The 23,185-nt window shown below is 40.7% G+C and overlaps 2 long non-coding RNA genes across 3 annotated transcripts in view; both read right to left on the reverse strand.

Moving 5' to 3' along the window:
- LOC107130868 (uncharacterized) overlaps positions 1-566 on the reverse strand; it is a 67,189-nt gene extending 66,623 nt beyond the window's left edge. For both annotated transcript variants that reach the window (XR_012417969.1, XR_001493552.3), the window contains exon 1: positions 473-566. This is a non-coding gene — a long non-coding RNA (uncharacterized lncRNA). The remainder of the gene's footprint in view (positions 1-472) is intronic.
- Positions 567-3,094: 2,528 nt separating this feature from the next.
- Positions 3,095-23,185, reverse strand: part of LOC135964970 (uncharacterized) — a 28,179-nt gene continuing 8,088 nt past the window's right edge. Inside the window, exons 2-3 of the long non-coding RNA XR_010577704.2 lie at positions 10,249-10,299; positions 3,095-3,241 (exon numbers count right to left, since the gene is read on the reverse strand). This is a non-coding gene — a long non-coding RNA (uncharacterized lncRNA). The remainder of the gene's footprint in view (positions 3,242-10,248; positions 10,300-23,185) is intronic.

The following is a 23,185-nucleotide window of genomic DNA, read 5'->3' on the forward strand; positions in this document are numbered from 1 at the left end:
AAACTGAGAAATTAATGGAAATTAATTGTAATTACTTTCAATTAATTGTAATAGAAAGTAACTTTAATTAACAATTGTTAAGTTTTTTTTTAAGCCTCTGATCAAAGAAATTAAAAGTTGGCAATTTTCTGATGGACTCACCCATTTTTTTTTGAAATTTGATCTTCTAAATCCCAAAGTCTGGTACCTGACTGGAGATTCCATTCTTTCTCATCTGCTCTGGGAACTTGTTTTTCTGAGTTCTCAAACTCTTCATTTCTACTGACCCCCCTTCTACTTATAAATATGTTCAGGTCTCTTCTAGATTCACACCAAACAAAATAAAACAAACCCTTCTCTCGCTCCAGCATTTCTCTTGGGTTAGCATCCTCATCCTTCCCATCCAACCCAGATTTCTAGAGACCCACATCTGCCTCATTATCCTCCCCACACATTCACCTCTTGATTGTAGTAGACACCATTGGTTCCTTACCCAAATTCATCTTCCTCCCTTTTTCCTTGCTTGAATCTCCCCAGTTTTAAGTTATCATGCCACGTGCTGATCAAAGTGCTCCCATCCCAAACCCAGAGGAGGGGCTAAGGTTGGGGTGAATTTCAATTAGTCTCTAAACCAAACATTCCAATCCTCTTGCCAGTGATTGGCTTAGAAAGGGGCAAAGTAACCAGTTCTGACCAATGATATGTGAGAGGCAGTTTGCAGGCAACACCCCAGGGAAAGAGTTGCTTGTTCTCACAATGAGGCTTCTGAAGAATGTTTTCTGCTTGTGTAAGGAGGTGATGCTAGAGCTGCTTCAGCCTCTTGCTGCCATGAGGCCATCTAACCAAACGCATCTTGATTGATGAAACTCATTGGCACCAGCAGACATAGTTAACATTTTGCAAGCTAGCAACCAATTACTAGAGAATTATATAGTTGTTTCTCTCCCAGATTTCAAGGTAATTAAATATCTATTCTTAAAAAAGCTTTATTTTTCAATTTTAGAACATATAATTTACTAATATTATAAAAGCATTATTTCTTATTCCTTCCTGCTTTTTTTCTTTTTAGCAAATGCACAGTATTTATGTTGTGTTGAATGTCCTGTTGATGGATACCTTGAGAATTTAACAACTGAATACTGCATTATATGTAAAATAAAATCCCAAGCTTGACCAATGACTTCTTTAATACAAGAATCCAGTGACCTCATCTATCTGCCACATGGCATGCAAATTAACTTTCAAATAGTAATTCATTCATGACCTGAAATGTCCTGGAATCCATCAGCTCATGGCAATGCTGTGTTAGCCGGGGCTCACAGTCATTCAATTCAACATGAGTTACTTTAATACAATATCTTTCTAAGGTTCTGTGCACTTTCTTAAGTATGGTCCTTTCAAAAAGCTGCCTGGCAGCTTGGTCTGTGATTCTTCAGCAAGGACAGCGGTAGTATTTTAAACAGGACAGCTTTTAAGATTCAGAAATCATTAGCAGGAAAGTGACTTTAATGAAGTGGTTTAGTAGTTCTCATTATCAAGGACTGTTGATTTGGACATCTGCCTGGACCACACTTAGGGAAAAAAGAACTGTCAAAAAAGCAGGCTAGCTGCTTATGATTCCTTTGGCTTAGAGCTCCGTTTTACCAGTAGATGTCACTATAGTCAGACATTATTTTAAAGCATCAAAAAGGAAAAGGTAACCTCACTGGAGTTTGAAGGATCTGAGGGGGGAAAAAGCAAACAAGTTCTTCTATGGCTAAATACGTGCTCTTCTTTTGTAAAAAGCACAGTAGTCATTGAATAAATATTTACTAAGTGAACTGACAAACAATCAATGCATATGGAATAGTCTGCCCTGAAATCTTTGTGATTGAGTTATGCTCTGAAAGAGCTTTAGATTCTGCAGAACAAAAATGTTCTCTAAGATGCAAGCAGACAGGTACAGAAGTAAGTAACTCTGTCCAGAGTCCATTCGTGAGAAGGGACGTGGGGATTCCAGCAACTCAACTGTGTGGAGTGTTGCGCCCCACCCCATGCCAGGCACTGAGCTAGGGTCTACTAGAATCAGAGAGGGAGTCGCGGTACACAGAGTCGATGGCGAAGTAAAGCAGAGGTCATGTGTTCTGTCCTCCATCCTGGAGTGGGGGAGGGGCAGGTTTTCCTGGCTTTGGAGGTAGATCAAAGTTCTAAAATCAGGGTGAAGGAGCTGAGAAACAATTCCCATCTCTTTCAACACCCCCTTTCCTTTTTTTAAACTGAAATTTGCCTGCATAAGGCAGAAAGAGATTAGGAAAACAGTTTGCAAACCTGGCAAATTATTCAGAGGTTTGATATATTGATGATATATGACAACATCTATTATAGCTATTTTGAGCGCTTATTAAGTGGCACATTCTGCACCAACTCCATTCTCTGATTTAATCCTCCTAAGAGCTCTAGGAGCCAGGAATTTCTGTTATCCTCATGTTTTGAGATGAAGTATCTGAAGAATGAGGGGGAGCAGGGTTGAGAGGTTAAATAATTTGTCCAGGATCACCCAGTTAATGAGTGGTAGGACCAGGTTCTAACTTAGGCCTGTAAGGGTCACTCTGCTGTGTTCCTTCCTCAGTTCATTATTCCAAGGAAACTGACTCTAGTCAGGGTCTGACTACCAGCAAAATCTAGGATCCATGTTGTTTAAGTTGATTTTGCCGCAATCATTCCTTTTCAACGTCTTGATTAGTGAACGATTCTTATGAACAGGGCACTCCATTTTGGACTGGGAGAAGGGGAGCGTAAAGGAAAGACAGCGGGCTGTCCTAAAAGAACTTATGGTTGAGCGGGAGTAGACATGGGGGCATTTGGAGATGGGAGGAGCTTGGACAAGGAAGGTCACCCAGCATCTGCCTTCTCCATACGGCTTAGGAGGGTTTGGGGAAAGTGGAAAAGATTTGGAACAGCTGCTGTAAGGAATGTGCTAGGTTAAATAATGTGTCTGGAGAAGCGAGGGGTATTTCAAGATCCTTCTTTCCACACCTCAGAATTAATGGAGCTCATTTTCTCAGATTTTCCAAAATAAAGTTCACCTCTGGCTAGAGCCCAAGCTTGAAGAATTTCAGTACAGAATTTAATCTTGTCTCTTGAAAAACTGTCAGCATTTAATTTTTTTAAATCATGAAAACATAAATGATAACACTGCACTGAGACGGAGGCTAAAACGCTTGCTTGACTTGCAGTGTTGATTATCTATCCAATTGGATTTTTCTTAGGGTCAACCTTATTTCTGAAATAAGAAAACAACGAAATGAGAAACATTTTTAAAACCACAAGTTGAAATCCTAAGACAAACATAACATTAGGGATGTCTGAATTTGTTAGTATCTTCGAGGCACATGGGTTACATTGCCCTAACCCTTGCATTTTGAACAATGTCATCTGCCCACTTTGTGTTTTTTCATAAATGTGTAAGTGTTTTCATTTCTGCCTCCATTCCACTTTAAATATTTTGTTTAATTATCACATTACATTTTATGTTTAGAAATCCTCTCTTAAAGACATTCCGTCTTGCCTGTAGCGAGGGAGGTAAATTTGGTTGAGTGTTAATTACTAATGGAATTTCTCCAGACTCAAATTTTTCCCCATACACTTTGCCACGGAACAGGTAAAAAATGTTGCTCTGGAGAAATTATAGCATAAATATCTCTAAATCAAAGACTTAGTAACAAAGTTCACAACTAGTATAATATTTTTCCAGAATGGCTGCCAAAAACTGTACAAATTCATTATTAAAGGCCTACACAAGGGGAAAACTCTCCCAAACAGGAAAAATAAATGGCTAATAAAGATATGAAAAAACAACTTTACTGTAAACAAAGAAAGATAAATTAATGGAGCAGTGAGTTCTTTTCACTTTAAGTCAGAGTTTGGGGTTTGTTTTTATAAAAATAACACTTGATATTGGCAAAAGGATTCAAATTGCCAGACGGCATTGTGGTTGGGAATGTAAGTTGGTAAAAATTTTTTGAAAAATTTGCAATACATATCATATCCTGTGGCCCAGTAACTCTATTTCTAGAAGATTTTTCCTAAGGAAAAAAACCCCTGAAACACAGAAACAAATATTTACATAAAGACATTCCTTTTCATAATTTATAATAATAAAAATATAAATAACTGTTCCCCTATTTGAGTATATTAGGTTTAAAAAAGGTACCTTCATAGATTAGAATATTATGCATCTTTTCACAAGTATGTTTATAAAGACAGAAGTAAAGGGAAATCCAAAGGAATAGAAATCGTTCTATCATAAAGACATGCACACATATGTTCATTGCAGCACTAGTCACAGCAAAGACATGGCATCAACCTAAATGCCCATCAGTAGTGGACGGTGTCAGGAAAATGTGCTACGTATACACCATGGAATACTATACAGACTTAAAAAAACAAGATCATGTCCTTTGCAGGAACATGAATGGACCTAGAGCTCGTTATCCTTAGCAAACTAACACAGGAAGAGAAAACCAAATACCACATGTTCTCACTTACAAGTGGGAGCTAAATGATGAGAACACATGGACACACAGAGGAGGAACAGTGGACATTGGAGCCTCCCAGAGGGTAGAGGGTAGAAGGAGGGAAAGGATCAGGAAAAATAACTAATGGGTACTAGGCTTAATACCTGTTTGATGAAATAATTTGTACAACAAACTCCCAAGACACAGGTTTACCTATATAACAAATCTGCACACGTATCCCTGAACTTAAAAGTTTTTTTGTTGTTTTTGTTTTGTTTCGTTTTGTGATGCAGTCTTGCTCTGTCACCCAGGCTGGAGTGCAGTGGCACCATCTCAGCTCACTGCAACCTCTGCTTCCTGGATTCAAGCAATTCTCCTGCCTCAGCCTCCCAAGTAGCTGGGATTACAAGTGCCCCACGATGTCCAGCTAATTTTTTTTGTATTTTTGGTAGAGACAGGGTTTCACCATGTTGGCCAAGCTGGTCTTGAACTCATGACCTCAGGTGATCCACCCATCTCAGCCTCCCAAAGTGCTGGGATTACAGGTGTGAGCCACCACACCCAGCCCCAAATAAAAGTTCTTTTTACAAAGCTTATCAAAAGGAGCCACAAAAAAAGAAGTAAAGGGAAATCATTGTGATATGATATTAAGTGGAAAAAGCAGGAGAATAAATATATAAATATTATAAAGTATATATTTACATATACACACATATATATATGTACATGTCCTCACCTGTAAAATGACTAAATGATTTCTGAGGTCCCAAGTATGATTGTATAAAGTGAAGAGAGCAGTTAGGTATCTTATTGGTATATTGTCATCACATGTTATCAATGTCTAGAATCTATAAAATGATGCCAGTGACACTTGGCACTTGTATGAGGTCAGATTCCCTAGGAGAGCCTCAGACAGAGGTTGAGGTGTGTGTGATTTACTGGGCATATGCACTTCAGGAAAAGCTCGTGAGGAAAACAGACCAGGGAGGGGGAAACAGGCAAGCAAGATGTGGTCTCACTTTGTCACCCAGGCTGGAGTGCAGTACCACGATCTCGGCTCACTGCAACCTCTGCCTTCAGGGCTCAAGCGTTCCTTCCACCTCAGCCTCCCCAGTAGCTGCCACCACACCCGGCTACTTTTTAAATTTTTTGTAGAGATGAGGTTTTGCCATGTTGCCCAGGTTGGTCTCGAATTCCTGAGCTCAGGTGATCCACCCTAATGGGTCTCCCAAAGTGCTGGGATTACAGGCTTGAACCACCGCACCTGGCAGAGGATGTGCTTTCAGGAGCATAAATCACACCACTGCATTGCAGGTGGTTCTCACACCCAGAGCAATTCTTGGGGATGGGGAATCTGTGAGCCATTAACAGCCAGGCTCGGTGGCCTTAATTTCTAAACCTTGTTCTCCTGGGTAAAACAAGGTGATTGAATTAAATCAATGAAGGATCCTTCACGTGGGCCTGGGAATCTCCAGGAATTGTATTTAAAAATCAGCTTTCCATGCAGTTTTCTGGGATTAAGGTGTGTAACTTTTGTCAGATTCTTTGAGGACAGGGTGACTTCAAGCTTCCTTCCACCCCACCACTCTGAATAGGAGCGTGAGACTTAGGTCAGAGGAGGAAGCGAAGCACTGAATTCTTAGTTCTAGTTTTAGAAATATAATCGACCAGAACAAAGATTCTTCAGTCTCACCTTATCCCAACCCCCATTCAAATTTAGGAAAATTAAAGGCAGTCTCCCAGAACCCACTCAGACCCACTCGCTTTCACAGCCACATCGTTTCAGCTCTGCCACCTCCCGGTGAGGAGGGTGTCATTCTTGTTTTACAGAGGGGAAACTGAGGTGCCAGTGATGTGACTCATTCAGAATCCCACAGCACCCCCTTGTGGTGTGGATCGATGGTCAAGACTTGCTGTGGAAACCAACGGCTTGCATTTCTTAATTTTTTTTTTTTTTTTTTTTTAGACAGGTTCTCACTCTGTCACCCAGGCTGGAGTGGAGGGGCTTGATCTCAGTTCACTGCAGTGTCAACTTCCCAAGCTCAGGTGATCCTCCCACCTCAGCTTCCCGAGTAGCTAGGACCACAGACGCATGACACCAGCCCAGCTATTTTTTGTATTTGGGATAGGGTCTCACCACGTTGGCCAGGTTGGTCTTGAACTCCTGGGCTCAAGTGATCCGTCCGCCTCAGCTTCTGAAAGTGCTGGGATTACAGGCATGAGCCACCGTGCCTGGAGAAATATTTTTATTTTAAAAACTACTGTTTTTATCTTTCGAATGTGATACTTTAAAAATTCAACAAGCGAGAAAGTAAAGAAAAGGGAATCCTTCTACTTGAAAAATTAAAAATATGATATGATCCAAAAATCCCACTTCTGGGCGTATATTCAAAGGACTCAAAATCAGTATACTGAGAGATATCTTCACTCCTGTGTTCACCGCAGCATTATTCACAATAGCCAAGACATGCAAGCAACCTAAATTTCCAAAGGACAAATGGATACAGAAAACGTGGTGTATATACATAAAATGGAATACTATTTAGCCTTAAAAGAGAAAGAATCTTGCCATTTGCGACAACATGAATGAACCTGGAGCATATTATGCTAAGTGAAATAAGTTTAACACAGAAGGACAAATACTACATGATACCACTTATATGAGGTATCAGATATAGTCAAACTCATAGAATCAGAAAGTAGAACGGTAGTTGCCAGGGCCATATGGCAAAGGAAGATGGGGAACTATTGGTCAAAGGGCACAAAAAATTTCAGTTATGCAACATGAATAGGTCCTAGACATCTGTACAACATAGTGCCTAGAGTTAATAATATTGCATTTTATACTTAAAAATGTGCTAAGATAGTAATGTTAAGTGTTCTTATCACAAATTATAATGAGGTGGGAGGAAATTTTGGATGTAATTGATATGTTTATGGCATAGATTGTGGAAATGGTTTCATGGATGTTTACTTATCTCCAAACTCATCAAGCTGTATGCATCAAATTTGTACAGATTTAAAATAAATAAGTAAGGTTGCAGCAGCAGTCAGAGAACACTATATATTCCAAGGACTGCAATCACATTGCTCTCAGATCATATTTTCAAAGCAAGAATCTGTATAGTACATTGACCTCTGGAGTTCTGATGCATTTCTTGTACCTTCAATCAGGGATTGCATCATTAATAAACTCCCATATAGTCAAAAAATTAGCAACACAGAAATGTAAAATATAAATGGAAGGCTCAATTCCCCTGGCCTTTACGTAGTATAGTGGATTCTTTTATTTTTCTCCTCTTTTTTTTTTTTTTTCTTTGTTTGTTTTTTTAGAGACGAGTTCTGCCTCTCTAGCCCAGAGTGGACTGCAGTAGTTTGATCTTACTGCAGCGTCAAACTCCTGGGCTCAAGCGATCCTCCTGCCTCAGCATCCTAAGTACCTGGGACTACACGTGCACACCACCATGCCCAGCTGGATTCTGTTTTCCATAGATACATATAGATAGATTTGTTTGTTTAATTGATTAATTTTTACAAAATGGAATCATATGGTACATTCTGTCCTGAAACTTCTGTCCCACTAGACAGTATATCACGAACATTTTTCATGTCAGAATATAAAGACGTACCTCACTCATTTGAAAACAATAGTAAAAACAACATGTACATATATTACAGACCACCAATATGTTAATTTAAACGACCAGATTAAATCATCTTGGTAAACAATGTGGAGTGAAACTTATGCCATCTTAGAGCAATTATTCGAACTTCCTGTAAACTGATTATGAAGGTTGTAGTTCTGCACTATTCAAAAAATTCAGGAACTTTTCCAGACCTCTCACAAGAAAGTGTTCAAATAAGTATGCTCTCACAGCCCTGAGGGCTGCCCTCCAGGAAATGTTAGATAACATTCAGGTCCATCTGCTTTGTGCAGGTGCCCATCACATCATAATGACAAACTGCAATATTGGTAAGAGAACATACAAGCTGCCTTACCATAATTATATTATATTATATACAGTTTTAGCTCTTATAATTTTGGTGTCCTGCCTGTCTGACCCCTTATACTTATGACAGAGTTTTTATAAAGTTTGAGGGCTTATGGTTTACCTTTTATTTTTACTTTTTTTTTTAGAGGTAAGGTCTCTGTCTTTCAGGCTGGAGTGCAGTGGTGCAATCAGAGCTCACTGTAACCTCAAACTTCTGGGCTCAAGGGATCCTCCTGACTCAGGCTCCTGAGTAGCTAGGACCACAGACACACACCACCACGCCTGTCTAATTTTTAAATTTTTTGCAGAAACAGGTCTATTTTGCTGAAGCTGGTCTTGAACTCCTGACCTCAAATGATTTTCCCATCTTGGCCTCCTAAACTGCTGGGATTACAGCTGTGAGTAACCATGCCTGGCCTAGCTTTTAATTTTATAAATGTTATTATATTTCAGTAGAAGTAAAATAAGTAAGTTAAGAACTAGAAGCCAAATGGTGTATTGATAGCTAGACAGGCATAGATATAGATGTATAATTACCTAACAAATCCTATTAAAATCAGAAAATCTAAATAGCTTCAAATTGAGTTAACTGAGCTTAATATGGCAATGCAGAAACATAATTGTACCAACCTTACAATGCAGATAAAGTTCCAGGGCTGAAATTTTAAATATAACATTATTTTACTTAACCTGTAAAACAAATGACAAGTGATGGTTTTAAAACTTTAAGTAAATGCTTGACTATGACAGCACCAAGTATCTGATTTTTTAAATTTGTTTCTTTTGAGACAGAGTCTTACTCTGTTTTGCAGACTGGAGTGCAACGGTGAAGTCACTGCAGTTAGCACTGCAGCCTTAAACTCCTGGGTCAAGCGATCGTCCTGCCTCAGCCTCCTGAGAAGCTGGGACTACAGGTGCATACCACGATGCCCCCCAGCTAACGAATATTTTCTTTTTCTTTTTTTTTGAGATGGAGTCCCCCTGCATTTACCCAGGCTCTTCCTTTGTCGCCCAAGCTGGAGTGCAGTGGTGTGATCTCGGCTCACTACAAACTCTGCCTCCCAGGTTCAAGCGATTCTCCTGCCTCAGCCTCCCGGGTAGCTGGGATTACAAGCGTGTGCCACCACGCACAGCTAATTTTTGTATTTTTAGTAGATATGGGGTTTCACCATGTTGGCCAGGCTGGTCTTGAACTTCTGACCTTAAATGATCCACCCACCTTGGCCTCCCAAAATGTTGGGATTACAGGCGTGAGCCACCACGCCAGGCCAATGAATATTTTCAAATTGGATTTATTGAACACCTCATAATGTTTCAGTACACATCTAAAAAGTGCACTATACCAGAAAAAACAGTCTGGCATGGTGGTTACCAGTTTCAATTCTGGAGTCAGACCATCCTGGGTTTGAATTCTAGCTCTATGTATTTCTAACTAGCTAGGTGACTCTGGAACAGATAATATTACCTTTCTGAACTTCAGTCTCCTCATCTGTGAAATGGGTTTATTAGTCTCCATTTTACAGGAACGTTGCAAGAATTAAATGAGATCATGGAGTTAAAGAGTTTAGCACAATGGTGGATGCCTAATAAGTGTTAGAGATTATTATTGTTTTAAAGAAAGGAGAAGCAAAGGCCACTCAGGGCCAAGGTGAAGGATGCTTTTCTCTGAGGTCTTGCTGAGCCACAAGTAGCTTGTCAGGATCTCGTCACATCAGCCTAACCCCTATGTCGTGTGTTCTCAGCCACTTCACCGCATGATCTCACTCCCAGTGAGTACTCACCTGCAGTAGGCAGATGCCCTCTGTTATACATTTTTTTTTCCTTTCTGACATCTGCATGGAAAAAGAGAAGAAGCTCTTAGAGTTAAGTATGAGAAAAGGCAAGTGACAACAGTCAGAGAAAAGAGTCCTGCTGCTGGCCTCTGAAGAAAACGACGAGAGGGGCTTCGATGCTAGCCTAATCTGAAGAAAGGACATCGTTTCTAGGCTAAAAATTCAGAGTGAATTTATTTTTTCTTTTTCATGTAATTAATATGTATGCTTTGTTTAGGGAAAAAAACAAAACAAAACTGCATAGTACAGACAAATGAAATGTTAAGTCTCCTGTCCCAAACACTTCCAGTCCCAGTTTCTTGCTCCTTTTAAATTACTGGTTTCTGGGCTTTTGGGGATCACCTTTATTGTAGGTGAATTTGAGTAGAACACTCTGATGCAAGCACTTTTAGGGTCCTGAGTCAGGGTATGTTGAACCTAAGAGAACAAGAGGATTCTGTGTCCTGGTTGAGGCCAGTGTCAGCACTAGGCATTAGCAGACATCATCCTCACAGAATCTGAAAATGAAATTTTGAATAAATGAGCAGACAATGATCAGACAAGCCAGCAGGGCCAGAAGAACTTTTCAGTTTACATCTTACTACAACCATCCCCAGAGTGCCTGGGTAGAGCAAGCAGAGGGCCATTAATAAACCAGACAAATGTCCACAGCTTGTCCAAGGAGCAAGGCTCAAAAATCAGACCAGGAACCCGATTCTTCCTGTCACAACCAGGCACCTGGGATGGTGATAGAATGAACTCAGCTGTAAATGGTCCAGACCTGGCACCCAGCCAAATCCTTGAGAAGAGAGATAGGAATAGTCCACCTACTGGGGTACAGGGTTCCCCCAGTCAAGCCAGCCACATGCAAACCCAGAACAAGTCAGGACTCTACTCTTCTCATAGACATGCCAGCCAACTTGTGACTTACCTAGCAGGAATTTAGAAGTGGATTAAGGAAATGAGAGCGATCCAAGTTGATTTCATTACGGTCAGATGCCAGCAAAATAAATCTAGATCATCATTATGTATTTATACCCACAAAGGGAAGAAGTTGGCATGGATCGCAAGGTATTTAATTACAATTTAGACATATTATGGCACTCAGTGCTTTGTTTTATTATACCTTTCATGTATTGACAGGCCAATGCAATCACAGAAAATTTAACCTTCCTGCCAGTCCTTCTCCCTTACCTCCTGTATTGCTAGGAAGAATGAAAATTAGCTGTATGGGGCGGGGGGGGGAAGATTAACTTTGATAAGTAGCCCACATGTGCTGTTGTAAAGATTCACTCTCATAAGTAGCCCACGGGTGATGTCGTAAGCATACTGAATATAGGGAAGGAGAGCTGAGTCTTTAGGCACACAAGCTCTTTGAAGCATCTCTGCTTGGCAAAGGCTCTTCTCACCACCTCCAAGTTATTCTTTAGACTCACCTCTCTTTAAAACCTTCACCTCAGCCAGGGGCAGTGGCTCATTCCTGTAATCCCAGCACTTTGGGAGCCCGAGGCGACTGGATCATGAGGTCAGGGGATCGAGACCATCATGGCCAATGTGGTGAAACCTCATCTCTACTAAAATACAAAAAATTAGCTGGGCATGGTGGCAGGCACCTGTAGTCCCAGCTACTTGGGAGGCTGAGGCAGGGGAATTGCTCGAGCCTGGGAGGGGGAGGATGCGGTGAGCTGAGATTGCGCCACTGCACTCCAGCCTGGTGACAGAGCAAGACTCTGTCTCAAAAAAACAACTTTTACCTCACAGTTAGGGTGAGTTTCTTCCCCCTTTTTCCTTCTGGGGTGCCCTGTCCTTACCTCAGTAATTGTTCTAGTGATATGTTCCAATTATTAGTTTAAGAGTCTGTCTTGGTTGTACCAAGACGGCCGAATAGGAACAGCTCCAGTCTATAGCTCCCAGAGTGAGCGATGCAGAAGACAGGTGATTTCTGCATTTCCAACAGAGGTACCGGGTTCATCTCACTGGGGCTTGTTGGACAGTGGGTGCAGCCCAGGGAGTGTGAGCCGAAGCAGGGCGGGGCATCACCTCACCCGGGAAGCGCAAGAGGTCGAGGAATTCCCTTTCCTAGCAAAGGGAAGCCATGACAGATGGTACCTGGAAAATTGGGACACTCCCACCCTAATACTGAGCTTTTCCAATGGTCTTAGCAAATGGCACACCTGGAGATTATGTCCCACACCTGGCTCGGATGGACCCACAGGCCCACAGAGCCTCGCTCACTGATAGCACAGCAGTCTGAGGTCGAACTGCAAGGTGGTAGCGAGGCTGGGGGAGGGGCGTCCGCCATTGCTGAGACTTGAGAGCTAAACAAAGCCGCTGGGAAGCTCGAACTGGGTGGAGCCCACTGCAGCTCAAGGAGGCCTGCCTGCCTCTGTAGACTCCACCTCTGGGGGCAGGGCATAGCTGAACAAAAGGCAGCAGAAACTTCTGCAGACTTAAACGTCCCTGTCTGACAGCTTTGAATAGAGTAGTGCTTCTCCCAGCACGGAGTTTGAGATCCGAGAATGGACAGACTGCTTCCTCAAGTGGGTCCCTGACCCCCGAGTAGCCTAACTGGGAGACACCTCCCAGTAGGGGCCAACTGACACCTCATACGGCCAGGTGCCCCTCTGAGACAAAGCTACCAGAGGAAGGATCAGGTAGAAACATTTTCCGTTCTGCAATATTTGCTGTTCTGCAGCCTCTGATGGTGATACCCAGGCAAACAGGGTCTGGAGTGGACCTCCAGCAAACACCAACAGACCTGCAGCTGAGGGTCCTCCCTGTTAGAAGGAAAACTAACAGACAGAAAGGACATCCACACCAAAACCCCATCTGTATATCACCATCATCAAAGACCAAAGGTAGATAAAACCACAAAGGTGGGAAGAAACCAGAGCAGAAAAGCTGAAAGTTCTAAAATCAGAGCACCTCTTCTCCAAAGGATTGCAGTTCCTCGCCAGCAATGGAACAAAGCTGGCCAGAGAATGACTTTGACGAGTTGAGAGAAGAAGGCTTCAGACGATCAGTAATAACAAACTTCTCCCAGCTAAAGGAGGATGTTTGAAGCCATTGCAAAGAAGCTATAAACCTTGAAAAAAGATTAGACAAATGGCTAACTAGAATAAACAGCATAGAGAAGACCTTAAATGACCTGATGGAGCTGAAAACCATGGCACGAGAACTACATGACCCATGCACAAGCTTCAGTAGCCAATCCCATCAAGTGGAAGAAAGGGTATCAGTGATTGAAGATCAAATGAATGAAATGAGGTGAGAAGAGAAGTTTAGAGAAAAGAGAGTAAAAAGAAGTGAACAAAGCCTCCAAGAAATATGGGACTATGTGAAAAGACCAAATCTACGTCCAATTGATGTACCTGAAAGTGACAGGGAGAATGGAACCAAGTTGGAAAACACTCTTCAGGCTATTATCCAGGAGAATTTCCCCAACCTAGCAAGGCAGGCCAACATTCAAATTCAGGAAATACACAGAATGCCACAAAGATACTCCTTGAGAAGAGCAACTCCAAGACACATAATCATCAGATTCACCAAAGTTGAAATGAAGGAAAAAAATGTTAAGGGCAGTCAGAGAGAAAGGACGGGTTACCCACAAAGGGAAGCCCATCAGATTAACAGCAGATCTCTCAGCAGAAACTCTACAAGCCAGAAGAGAGTGAGGGCCAATATTCAACATTCTTAAAGAAAAGAATTTTCAACCCAGAATTTCATATCCAGCCAAACTAAGCTTCATAAGAGAAGGATAAATAAAATCCTTTACAGACAAGCAAATGCTCAGAGATTTTTGTCACCACCAGGCGTGCCTTACAAGAGCTCCTGAAGTGACCACTAAACATGGAAAGGAACTACCAGTACCAGCCACTGCAAAAACATGCCAAAGTGTAAAGACCATTGATGTTAGGAAGAAACTGCATCAACTAATGAGCAAAATAACCAGCTAACATCATGACAGGATCAAATTCCCACATAACAATATTAACCTTAAATGTAAATAGGCTAAATGCTCCAATTAAAAGACACAGACCGGCACATTGGATAAAGAGTCAAGACCCATCAGTGTGCTATATTCAGGAGACCCATCTCTTGTGCAGAGACACACATAGGCTCAAAATAAAGGGATGGAGGAAGATCTACCAAGCAATTGGGAAACAAAAAAAAGCAGGGGTTGCAATCCTAGTCTCTGGTAAAACAGACTCTAAACCAACAAAGATCAAAAGAGACAAACAAGGCCATTACATAGTGGTAAAGGGATCAATTCAACAAGAAAAGCAAACTATCCTAAATATATATGCATCCAATACAGGAGCACCCAGATTCATGAAGCAAGTCCTGAGAGACTAAAAAAGAGACTTAAACTCCCACACAATAATAATGGGAGACTTTAACACTCCACTGTCAACATCAGACAGATCAATGAGACAGAAAGTTAACAAGGATATCCAAGAATTGAAGTCCCAAGCAGACCTAACAGACATCTACAGAACTCTCCACCACAAATCAACAGAATATACATTCTTTTCAGCACCACATCACACTTATTCCAAAATTGACCACATAGTTGGAAGTAAAGCACTCCTCAGCAAATGTAAAAGAACAGAAATTATAACAAGCTGTCTCTCAGACCACAGTGCAATGAAACTAGAACTCAAGATTAAGAAACTCACTCAAAACCGCTCAATTACACGGAAACTGAACAACCTGCTCCTGAACAACTACTGAGTAAATAACGAAATGGAGGCAGAACTAAAGATGTTCTTTGAAACCAACGAGAAGAAAGACACAACATAGCAGAATCTCTGGGACACATTTAAAGCAGTGTGTAAAGGGAAATTTATTGCACTAAATGCCTACAAGAGAAAGCAGGAAAGATCTAAAATTGACACCCTAACATCACAATTAAAAGAACTAGAGAAGCAAGAGCAAACACATTCAAAAGCTAGCAGAAGGCAAGAAATAGCTAAGATCAGAGCAGAACTGAAGGAGACAGAGACACAAAAAAACCCTTTAAAAAATCAATGAATCCAGGAGCTGGTTTTTTAAAAAGATCAGCAAAATTGATAGACTGCTAGCAAGACTAATAAAGAAGAAAAGAGAGAAGAATCAAATAGACACAATAAAAAATGATAAAGGGGATATCACCACTGACCCCACAGAAATACAAACTACCATCAGAGAATACTATAAACACCTCTATGCAAATAAACTAGAAAATCTAGAAGAAATGGATAAATTCCTGGACACATACACCCTCCCACGACTAAACCAGGAAGAAGTTGAATCCCTGAATAGACCGATAACAGGCTCTGAATTGAGGCAATAATTAACAGCCTACCAACCAAAAAAAGTCCAGGACCAGATGGATTCACAGCTGAATTCTACCAGAGGTACAAAGAGCAGCTGGTACCATACCTTCTGAAACTATTCCAATCAATAGAAAAAGAGGGAATCCTCCCTAATTCCTTTTATGAGGCCAACATCATCCTGATACCAAAGCCTGGCAGAGACACAACAAAAAGGAGAATTTTAGACCAATATCCCTGATGAACCTCAATGCAAAAATCCTCAATAAAATACTGGCAAACTGAATCCAGCAGTAGCACATCAAAAACTTATCCACCACGATCAAGTTGGCTTCATCCCTGGGATGCAAGGCTGGTTCAACATTCACAAATCAATAAACGTAATCCATCATATAAACAGAACGAAAGACAAAAACCACATGATTATCTCAAAAGATGCAGAAAAGGCCTTCGACAAGATTCAACAGCACTTCATGCTAAAAACTCTCAATGAACTAGGTGTTGATTGGACGTATCTCAAAATAATAAGAGCTATTTATGACAAATCAACAGCCAATATCATACTGAATGGGCAAAAACTGGAAGCATTCATTTTGAAAACTGGCACAAGACAGGGATGCCCTCTCTCACCACTCCTATTCAACATAGTGTTGGAAGTTCTGGCCAGGGCAATCAGGCAGCAGAAAGAAATAAAGGGTATTCAATTCGGAAAAGAAGAAGTCAAATTGTCCCTGTTTGCAGATGACATGACGATATATTTAGAAAACCCCATCATCTCAGCCCAGAATCTCCTTAAGCTGATAAGCAATTTCAGCAAAGTCTCAGGATACAAAATCAATGTGCAAAAATCACAAGCATTCCTATACACCAATAACAGACAAACAGAGAGCCAAATCATCAATGAACTCCCATTCACAACTGCTTCAAAGCGAATAAAATACCTAGGAATCAACTTACAAGGGATGTGAAGGACCTCTTCAAGGAGAACTACAAATCACTGTTCAGTGAAATAACAGAGGACACAAACAAATGGAAGAACATTCCATGTTCATGGATAGGAAAATGAATATCGTGAAAATGGCCATACTGCCCAAGGTAAGTTATAGATTCAATGCCATCCCCATCAAGCTACCAATTACTTTTTTCACAGAATTGGAAAAAACTACTTTAAAGTTCATATGGAACCAAAAAAGAGCCCACATTGCCAAGACAATCCTAAGCCAAAAGAACAAAGTTGGAGGCATCACGCTACCTGGCTTCAAACTATACTGCAAGGCCATAGTAACCAAAACAGCATGGTACTGGTACCAAAACAGAGATATAGACCAATGGAACAGAACAGAGCCCTCAGAAATAATACCACACATCTACAACCATCTGGTCTTTGACAAACCTGAGAAAAACAAGAAATGGGGAAAGGATTCCCTATTTAATTAATGGTGCTGGGAAAACTGGCTAGCCATATGTAGAAAGCTGAAACTGGATCCCTTCCTTACAACTTATACAAAAATCAATTCAAGATGGATTAGAGACTTAAATGTTAGACCTAAAACCATAAAAACCCTAGAAGAAAACCTAGGTAATATCATTCAGGTCATAGGCATGGGCAAGGACTTCATGACTAAAACACCAAAAGCAATGGCAACAAAAGCCAAAATGGACAAATGGGATCTAATTAAACTAAAGAGCTTCTGCACAGCAAAAGAAACTACCATCAGAGTGAACAGACAACCTATAGAATGGAGAAAATTTTTACAATCTACCCATCTGACAACGGGCTAGTATCCAGAATCTACAAAGAACTTAAACAAATTTATAAGAAAAAAATCAAACAACCCCATCAAAAAGTGGGCAAAGGATATGAACAGACCCTTCTCAAAAGAAGACATTTATGCAGCCAACAGACACATGAAGAAATGCTCATCATCACTGGCCATCAGAGAAATGCAAATCAAAACCATAATGAGATACCGTCTCACACCAGTTAGAATGGCCATCATTAAAAAGTCAGGAAACAACAGGGGCTGGAGAGGATGTGGAGAAACAGGAACGCTTTTACACTGTTTGTGGTACTGTAAACTAGTTCAACCATTGTGGAAGACAGTGTGGTGATTCCTCAAGGATCTAGAACTAGAAATACCTTTTGACCCAGCCATCCCATTACTGGGCATATACCCAAAGGATTATAAATCATGCTGCTATAAAGACACATGCACACGTATGTTTATTGTAGCACTATTTGCAATAGCAAAGACTTGGAACCAACCCAAATGTCCATCAGTGATAGGCTGGATTAAGAAAATGTGGCACATATATACCATGGAACACTATGCAGCCATAAAAAGGATGAGTTCATGTCCTTTATAGGGACATGGATGAAGCTGGAAACCATCATTCTGAGCAACTATCACAAGGACAGAAAACCAAACACCGCATGTTCTCACTCTTAGGTGGGAACTGAACAATGAGAACACTTTGACACAGGAAGGGGAACATCACATACTGGGGTCTGCCAGGGGTGGAGGGAGGGGGTATGGATAGCATTAAGAGGTATACCTAATGTAAATTACGAGTTAATGTGTGCAGCACACCAACATGGCACATGCATACATATGTAACAAACCTGCACATGGTGCACATGTACCCTAGAACTTAAAGTAAAATAATAGTAGACACACAAAAAAAGAAAATGTGGCACATATACACAATGGAATACTATGTAGCCATAAAAAACGATGAATTCATGTCCTTTGTAGGGACATGGATGAAGCCGGAAACCATCATTCTGAGCAAACTATCACAAGAACAGAAAACCAAACACCATATGTTCTCACTCAAAGGTGGGAACTGAACAATGAGAATACTTGGACACAGGAAGGGGAACATCACACACGGGCGCCTGTTGTGGGGTGGGGGTAGAGGGGAGGGATAGCATTAGGAGATATATCTAATGTAAATGACAAGTTAATGGGTGCAGCATACCAACACGGCACATGTATACATATCTAACAAACCTGCATGTTGTGCACGTGTACCCTAGAACTTAAAGTATAATAATAATAATAAAGAAAGAAAACACAGAAACTACCAATACTATTTTAAAAAAATAAAATCTAAAAGTCCTGTAACAACAACAACAACAACAACAACAAAAAGAGTCTGTCTCTCTCACTGGCCAATGAGCCTTCCCAGAGGGCAAAAGACTGCAAGAATTGCCTTGTTCATTTTGGTACATCCACACAAAGAAGTACTGTGCTGCAGTAAAAGAGAAAAAGGAATTATCAGGCCTCAGCGAAATGAAAATGAAATCCACCATGTGCTATCACTTTACATCCACTAAGATGGCTATAATCAAAAAGTCAGATAGTAACAAGTGTTGACAGCGATGAGAATTCGGCACCATCATACGTTGCTAATAGGACTATAAACTGGTGCTGCAGCTGTGGAAAACAGCGTTTTGGTTTCTCAAAAGATTAATCATAGAGTTACATATGATCCAGCAATTCCAATCCAAATGAGACAGCCAAGTATATAGTGCTCCCGGGAGAACCTCCAACCGGCCTCTGTACCGGCAGAAGTGCGCACTGCGGGTGGAGCCTCGGGAAGTTTGTGCTGTTTGCAGGCGGGAGGAGCCTGGCCTCTCCTGTTCCAGGTGGTATCTGGGATTCCAGTCTGTGAGTCTGGAAGCTTACCAGCAGGACCCTTGCTTTGCTGAGAGTCCCTGTTTCCCCCTTTTTCCCCTTTTGATCCAATAAATCCTCCCTTTCTCACCCTTCAAAGTGTCTGCGAGCCTAATCTTTAATGGTCGTGTGACAAGAACCTGGCTTTTAGCTGAATTAAGGAGAAAGTCCTACAACACAGATATATACCCAAGAGAATGAAAACTGCACATCCACACAAAAGCTTATGCATGAATGTTCATGGCAGCATTACTCATAACAGACAAAATGTGGAAACAACTTGAGTGCCCAGCAACTGATGAATGAAGCAATAAAATGTGTTATATCTACACAATGGCATATTATTTGGCAATAAAAAGAAATGAAGTACTGATACATTTTACAACGTGGATGAACCTTGAAATTATGCTAAATGAAAGAAGACGGGGGCAAAAGATGACACACTGTATGATTCCACATACACGAAAAGTCCAGAATAGGCACATCTATAGACACAAAGCAGGTTGGTGGCTCCCCAGGGCTGCTGAAACTGGGGGGAAATGGTGAGTAACTGCTAATGGGTACAGAGTTCTTTTGGGGGTGAGGAAAATGTTCTAAAATTTATTGTAATGATGGTCACACGACTCTGTGACTATACTAAAAAGCATCAAATACTTTAAATGGATCAATTTTATGGCATGTGAATTATATCTTAATAAAGCTGTTATTTAAAAAAATAAGAACAAGCTCTTTAATACTGAAAGATGTGGTTTCTGCCATATAAAGTTAACCAAAAAAAGGCAAGGTGTAAAAGAGTACAATTTATAACTTATGTTTCAAAAGTGGGGTGCATGTATGTGTGTGTGTATGTGTGTGTGTATGTGTATATATATATATAAAGTTTTTTTTTTTTTGAGACAGAGTGTTGCTCTGTCACCCAGGCTGGAGTGGCAGTGGCGTGATCTTGGCTCACTGCAAGCTCAGCCTCCTGGGTTCACGCATTCTCCTACCTCAGCGTCCCGAGTAGCTGGGACTACAGGCGCCCACCACCACGCCCAGCTAATTTTTTGTATTTTTAGTAGAGACAGAGTTTCACCGTGTTAGCCAGGATGGTCTCAACTTCCTAACCTCGTGATCTGTCCGCCTCGGACTCCCAAAGTGCTGTGATTACAGGCTTGAGCCACCATGCCTGGCCAAGAGAGGGTACATTAAAATGTGCATGCACCAGCTAATTCTTGCAAAAAGAATCACAGGAAGGATAAATCAGAAATTAATGATAAAGCCGGGCACAGTAGTTCATGCCTGTAATCCCAGCACTTTGGGAGGCCAAGGCGGATGGATCACATGAAGTCAGGAGTTTGAGACCAGCCTGGCCAACATGGCAAAACTCCGTCTCTACTAAAAATACAAAAATTCAAAAATTAGCCGTGTATAGTGGTGGACGCCTATAATCCCAGCTACTCTGGAGGCTGAGGCAAGAGGATCACTTGAACCCACGAGGTGGAGGTTATAGTCAGGAGGTGGAGGTTGCAGCTAGCCGAGATCATGCCACAGTACTTCAGCCTGGACTACAAAGCAAGACTCCATCTCAAAAAAAAAGAAAAAAAGAATTAATGATAATGTTCCCTACAGACGGAGTGTGAAAAGGGTGGAAGGGAAGGGGGAAGGAGAGGTAGTATCACTTCTCTAACTGAACCTTTTTGTATAGTTTTGACTTTTGGAATCATGTTAGTGTTTTTACAAATTCAAAAAAGTTAAATTAACAAAGTTGGCAGAAAAACAAAAATTGAATACAAACAAAAACATGAATTGAGCTGTATATCAAATGAATAATATAAACATGCAAGGGGAAAGAAAGGACTGTGTACATATAAACAGCCTAATGACAGAAAGAACTGCAAATAAATCTTGAACTTTGCTTAGTAGTTTTGTTATTGGCAGTGCTATGGGCATAGGAATTCTGAAAGTATTTTCTGAATATTGTAGGATAGAGTCAATGACTACATTTATACTGAAATTTTTGGAAACCACAGCTTTTGCTGTTGCATTTCATATGCAAATATAAAATGGGGGCTAGAGATGAAGAACCCTGTGCTGAAATCACTATAAAGTCATGATTTTAAATACATGGGTATAGATTTCCTGTCTATATTGGCCAAAAGTGTTTAAAAGCAGTCACAACCCGGTAGCAATATCCACACTTAGTGTCCAGATCTTGGTTTCTAAATTCCATTTCCCATTAATAGGAATCAGTGCTTCTTAGGGGGAAAGAAAAACCAAAAACTGATTCCAGCACTGGGCCAGGGAATACAGAATGAATATCTTGTGTGAAGGAGTGCCCAAAAAATGATGAGGACCTGTCAAAAGGTCTCTGAAGGGACTCCCACTGTCCAAATCAGGAGCAACTTGAGCATCAAAATAAATGTCATCCAGCCTGGGCAACATGGCAAAACCTTGTCTCTACAAAAAACACAAAAAATTAGCAAGGCATGGTGATGCGTGCCTATAGTCCCAGGTACTTGGGCTGCTGAGGTGGGAGAATCACCTAAGCTTGGGAGGTCTAGGATGCAGTGAGTTGTGATCACGCTCCACACTCCAGCCTAGGTGACAGAGTGAGGCCCTGTTTCAAATAAATAAATAAATAAATATAATTAGTAACAGATTATAACATATTAAATAAAATGGGAATTCATAAGCCCATACTGATACAAATAAATGAATAAGTAAGTAGGTAGATAGATGATAGATAGGAAAATTTTCTTTACATTGGAAAGTCAATTGAGGCCAGGTGTGCTGGCATACATGTAATCCCAGCACTCTGGGAGGCCAAGGCAGGTGGATCACCTGGGTTCACTTCGAGACCAGCCTGGCCAACATGGTGAAACCCCATTCTCTACTAAAAATACAAAAATTAGCCAGGCGTGTTGGCGCACGACTGTAGTTCCAGCTACTCTGGAGGCTGAGGCACAAGAATTGCTTGACCCCAGTGGCAGAGGTTGCAGCGAGCCAAGATCACATCACTGCACTCCAGCATGGGTGACAGAGTGAGACTCTATCTGGAAAAAAAAAGAAAAAGAAAGTCAATTGATAAAAGTAAACACAATGATGAAATTAGAAAAATCACTATGTGGCAATCATCACAGTAATAATAAATTCAACTAAAAATATCAACAAATGATAAAATTACTGAGTGAATGTTTAATGAGGAACAGGATACTTACATGGAGTGAATGTTTGATGAGGAACAGGATACTTACTGAGTATAAAGAGAAAGACAGTAACTATAAGCAGTAACTTGAGGCAGAGAGCATTTTAATCAATGAAGGTTACATCAGCGTGTTAGACAAATTGAAATCATACACCACGTCATAGGATACATTGAGGACACACAGGCTTGCTTACATGATATCTTACCAAAATGCAAGTCATGAACTACTCACAAGGAAGCATAAGGCAAAGACAAACTGAGGGACATCCCACAAAATAACTGACCTTTAAGAGGGTCAAGGTCATAAAAGCCAAAAAAAGATAAGCAGATATGGCAACTAAATGCAACACGTATTCCTGTACTGGATCCACTTGCAATAAAGGACATTAATGGAACAACTGGAGAAATGAATGGGGTCTGTGGATTAGACAATAGTAATTATCAGTGTTAACTTCCTGATATAAATGGTTGTATCATGGTTATGTAGGAGAAAGTCCTTGTTTGTAGGAATATTCTAAAGTATTCAGGGATATTGGACATGATGTCAACAACTTTTCGTCAAATGGTTCAGAGTGGGGAAGCTCTTTGTTCTATTTTTTGCACGTTTTAAGTTTGAATTTATTTCAAAAGTGAAAAGGAAAGATTCCATGAGTCCACACTTACACTAAAAACAAACATAAAAAAGGAATAGAAAAAGAAAGTTTTTATTTATAGCAAAAAGCCAA

Source organism: Macaca fascicularis, chromosome 9 (genome assembly GCF_037993035.2).
Source record: "Macaca fascicularis isolate 582-1 chromosome 9, T2T-MFA8v1.1".
Taxonomy (NCBI): Eukaryota; Metazoa; Chordata; class Mammalia; order Primates; family Cercopithecidae; genus Macaca; species Macaca fascicularis.